Source organism: Psammomys obesus, unplaced genomic scaffold (genome assembly GCF_907164565.1).
Source record: "Psammomys obesus unplaced genomic scaffold, mPsaObe1.curated_primary_1811, whole genome shotgun sequence".
Classification (NCBI taxonomy): domain Eukaryota; kingdom Metazoa; phylum Chordata; class Mammalia; order Rodentia; family Muridae; genus Psammomys; species Psammomys obesus.
The window spans coordinates 30139240-30144612 of record NW_026585504.1 but is presented as its reverse complement, the minus strand read 5'-3'; positions in this window follow the sequence as shown (position 1 = coordinate 30144612).

The following is a 5373-nucleotide window of genomic DNA, read 5'->3' as shown; positions in this document are numbered from 1 at the left end:
TTTTTTGTCATTTCGTGTAGAGGACACGGCTTGTAAGCCCTTGCAGCTCTGAAATCTTATTCATCCAACGGTCCCTTCCATTGTACCACCACTCTGGCGCCCCTCAACAACATCAGCAACAAAATACCTAAAGCACTCTACCATCTTTCATCATAAAAGCAATAAAGCCAAGCCATCAGATCAGCAAAATCCTCTTCCCAGCGGCCCACTTTGCCGGAAGAAGCACTTAGTGTGCACTCAGAATGTTTACTATTGTCTTTAAAAACGTTGAAAGCACTTGCCTAAGACAACCTCTGCATTTGTTGGTTTTGAATTCAACAGTCAGTGGGATGCTTAATATCTAATCCAAAAGTAGAATACAAAAAAAAAAAAAAAATCAATCAATACTATTTAAACTTATTTGGTAAACATTTGTCAAGCCACCACTTAAAATAGAAACTGCGATGTTCAGACACCACCGCATCCTGTGAGAGCTAGCTGCCGGTCACATGCATCATTGAATAAAGTCCACATCTGGACGCTGGCCTCACAGAGCACTCGAAGCTCAAGAAAGGAAAAGTGACATCATCCACTCAGCCGCACCTTACCAAAACCTCAGAGATAACTTTTTATTTGAGTTTGTTTTTCTGGCTGTTGCAAATAGGATGGTTGCAACAGAAGTATCAGATTGCTCCTCTCTGTGTCAACTTCAAGTTCAAATTTAGGAAGCTGTTCTTTTCCCTTCAGAACATGTTGTACAAATTAACAATAAACTTCCAGGCCATAAGTACATTTTTAACAGATCTAAATTTTGCCTTGGTTGTTCTTTTTTTCCCCTGTCTCATTCCTAGAGACCTGGTAGAAGTCATTATGACCATGATCCACTGGGACTTACCAAAGCTGTGATTTGGGAGAGAATTTTCCAAGACTTTCTTGACTTTGCGTGTGAATGCGTGCATGTGAGCGTGAAAGACCCCTAGCCTCACCCTAAGTTAAACATAGCTAACGCCATTTTGTGGGACACCACTGTTTTGTTAAAACTCTGTAGGCTAGATGGGAAACTGAAAAATTACTAAGAAACCCAGCTGTGTCACCCACTTGGGATATCTGCGGTCAGGCTGCCCCAGTCAAACTAAAAACAGTTTGTATTAATCACCCTCATGGATATCTGTGAGACTGTTCCAGTTAAGATAAGGGTCCTAAGGAAAACAACAGGTGGCGGGCCAAGTTAAGGGGGTCATCATGACTGTTTCGACCACCCAGTTCCTGGAATCTTGGTGTCCCTGTCAAACTTTGACGCAAATCGTGGTCTCATGTAAATGTACCAATCAGCCCCCTGTAACCATGCTTCTCGCTTCTGTACCCGCTCTTCTGCTCTAAAACCCTATAAAAACCCCAGCTTTCCACCCAGGGGGGCGCGCAAGTCCTCCGAGTGACTTTGTCGCCCCGGGTACCCGTGTATCAAAATAAAAGCCTCTTGCTGATTGCATCCGAACGCCTGGCCTCGTTGTTCCTTGGGAGGGGGTCTCTCAGACGAAAGATACCCTCCAGGGGGTCTTTCAAGCGCATGTTTACATATGTGCCCGTGTACATGGAGGCCAGAGATTAGGAACGATCAGCCTTCTGAGGTTTTTTTTGTTTTGTTTTGTTTTTTGATGTTTTAGTTTGATTTCTGGCATGGTCTCTCACTAGCACTCATGGCTGATTAGACAAGGCTGGTTGGCCAATAAGTCCCCAGGACTCTGCCTAGCTTTACCTCCCCAGGGCAGGAATTACCAGCATACATGGACATACTTGTCTTTTCATGTGTGTGCTGGAGCTCAAACTCAGGTCTTCATGCTTGTGTAGCCAGGACTTTACCAACTGAACTATCCCCCAGCCCCATGTTCATGGTTTTGAATATTCCAAGCATTGAACAATTTTTCTGTATTACATTGCATTAATTACTTTCCTCATTGCTGGGACAAAAAAAAAAAAAAGCAATTTAATAGATAGAAGAGTTTTAGCAGGGTGGTGGTGATGCATGCCTTAAACCCCAGCACTTGGGAAGCAGAGGCAGCCAGGTCTCTGTGAGTTCAAGGCCAGCCTGGTCTACAGATCGAGTTCCAGGACAGCCAGGGCCACATGGAGAAACCCTGTCTCAAAAAACAAACAAACAGAAAAATGAAGACTTTGATCTGGGTCACAGTTAAAGGGTGCAGTCAGTCAGTCACCTAGGGAAGTTGAGGCGGCATGGGCCTGCGTGGGTGTTCATACTGAATACAATCAGGGAGCAGAGAGTGGTGCCCCATAGTTCTCAGCTTGCTTTTTCCCCTTTTTATTTAGTTCAAGACCCAGCCTGGAGAGTGATGCCACCCCCACTTAGGGTGGGTGCCCCAGCCCCCAATGAACCTAATCTAAAATGTTCCTCAGACAGAACTGGAGACTCATCTCCAGGGTAATATTAAATCCCATCAAGTCGCCAAGCAAGATTAGCCATCCCATATACTAACCGAAAGCAATGTACATTCTTATTATAATTCTTTTCTTAAATTATGTTACTTTGCCTAGCAAATTCCTGAAGGAATAGTATTAGAGACAGGGAAGTTTTGACGGCTGAAACAAGGGTGAGGTTGGGGTCTGGGGATGTAGACCATTTGGCAGAGTACTTGCCTCATGTGCAGTGAGATCTGGATTAGGATCCTAGCACCACATAAAAACAGGGCATGGACATGGTATTACATGCTAGTAACAACAGACTTGGGAGGTGGAGGAAGGAAGATCAGAAACCCAAGGCCATTTTGGCTATGTACTGAGTTTGAGGCCAGTCTGACCTATAAGAAACTCTGTCTCAAAAGACCAAAGGAATCTGGAATGGGACGGAGTATTCAAGTAGTGCTTAGAGGAGAACAAGTAAGAAAAAAAAATGTACCCCACAGATTCAGTAGAAAGACTTGGGGAAATGGGTGACTATAGAGGAGGTGTGAAGCCAACTTGACCAGGGAAATCCCTGTTTCCGTAAAGCTAGAGCTTATCTGGGCGAGGTGGTGCACATCTGTAATGCCAGCACTCAAGGAGGCAGAGGCAGGCATTCTGATCTCTGTGAGCTCAAGGCCTGCCTGGTGTACAAAGTGAGTACGGGATAGCCAAGGATACACAGAAAAACCCTGTCTTGAAAAACCTAAATAAATAAAAAAATAAATGGACAAACAAATAGCTAGAGCTTGGTATGAGGAGATGGCTCACTAGTTAAGAATATGCATTACCTTTCCAGAGGACCCAAGTTCAAGTACCACCACCTTGCAGCTCACAACTGCTGGAAATTCCAGCTCCAGGGGATTTGACACCTATGGTTCCTCAGGAACACGCATGTACAGGTGTTGGAGGTTTGTCTGATTCCTGTTACCGGCCCTCAAGATCTGGTTACACCTATATTTGTTTTGTAAACCTGCCTAAGACATACCAGACTGGTTGATTAAACGGCCTATACCTGGGCAGGGCAGTATGGGGTATGCATGGCAAAGGTTCCCCAGGCTTTTGGGTGCAAGAGAGAATCACGGAAATCAGACTGAAGGGAAGAGAGGAGGAAGGAGGCCACAGTGGGTTAGTGTGGAGAAAAACCACACGGGCCGAGAGGAAGGACTCCAATAATGGCGTGGAAAGGCCCAGGTGAAGAAAAAAAGCAAGTGTTTATAAAGATTATGGTGGAAGATAGTTCAGATGAGAATGATTAAGGCGGATGGCAATGGACGGGGGCTGGGAGATGGATGGTGGGTGAGGTTATTGAGACGGTGTAAGTGAAATATCTGTCTGGCCCGATGTAAATAAGGCAATTATAAAATCTAACAGGTGTCTATGTCTTATTATTTGTGATAGGGAATTAAGTAATACCTTTGTGATAATCTTAGGACTAAATAAATAAACATTATATAGCCCAACACACATTTTTTTTTATTTACAGCATACATGATATATACAGACAGACAAACAAAAACACACACACAAAAAAGTAAATCTTTAAAATAACAAAAATAGAGCTGAAAAAATGATTCAGCTATTAAAGGCTAGGTTCACAACCCAAAATATAAAAAAACAAAACCCAAAAGCTAGAACTTTTAAACAGGATTCTGTTTCCCCTGTTTCTGTTTGTGTAGGCCCACTCCTGGGAGTCACACATGAGCAAGAAACTCGGGTTAGGAAACTAAGGCACAGTTTGAAACAAGGTGACCCAAAGCCAGAGGCTAGTCTTTCAGCTGCCTTTCTGTGGAAATATAAATACTGATGATTAGGGCGGGAAATTGTGCTTTGCTCTATTTTAAATGCAAATCAAGTTCACAAAAACCTGAAGCCTTTAAAGAATCACATCTTGGTCACGGTGCCTTTCATCTTCAATCCCTGCAGTCAGAAAGGAGGAGCAAGAGGGTCTCTGTGAGGTCAAGGCAAGTCTGGTCTACACAGTGAGTCCTAAGCTCTCTGGAACTACATAGAGACAGAACTACATATTCTGTCTCAGAGCAGAATAGAAAAGAGCCACATGCATGAATAATCTATGCAAATGCAAACATTTTTTTCTAAACCCAAACCAATTATTTTGTTGAAATGTATCCCTAAACATATCTTCTCAAAGCTTACATTTACCAAACCCTGTGTTCTTTGGAATAGTATGTATACTATTATTGCTATCATTATTGTATCATTGAAGAGATGACTAAATCTAATTTTGAGGTAGGATCTTGCTATGTACCCAGGCTAATCTTGAACTTGCTTTCCAGCTCAGGTTGGCCTTCGAATGCAGAGACTTCTCTGGAGTGTTGGGAATACCGGTCAGTGCTGCCACACCTGGCTCAAGAAATAACTCCTCTTTTCAATCATTACAACAGTGCGTGCCTAAACTGATTCCTGGTGAATGAGAATGTTAGCGAAAACTCAAGGTGAACGAGCCCTCTATGCGTGCGGGGTGTGTGTGTGTGTGTGTGTGTGTGTGTGTGTGTGTGTGTGTGTGCGCGCGCGTGCGCGCGCAAAGCACGTGCGATCACATGCAGTTTTCCTATAATTGTCAGGAAAAGGGTAAAAAGTAAACAGGCACAATCCAGTATTTCCAGAAGCTTGAGTTTGTTTCTGTAACACAGTTTAGTCCTAGTCTATTTTTATAAAAACCATAGGGAATAAGAACTAGGGAATGTGTCTCTAAGGACGCATGTTGAAGTAAGTTGGTTTTTTTTTCTCCTTTTGAGTCAACAAGTCCTTTCTTTTTTTTTTTTTTTTTTTTTTGTGAGTCAAGCATTGTAGTAGGTACTGTGGGCATGCAAAAGAAACCAAAAACCTAATTACGTGTGTCATTTAAAAGAAGAAAGAAAGAAAGAAAGAAAGAAAGAAAGAAAGAAAGAAAGAAAGAAAGAAAGAAAGAAAGAAAGA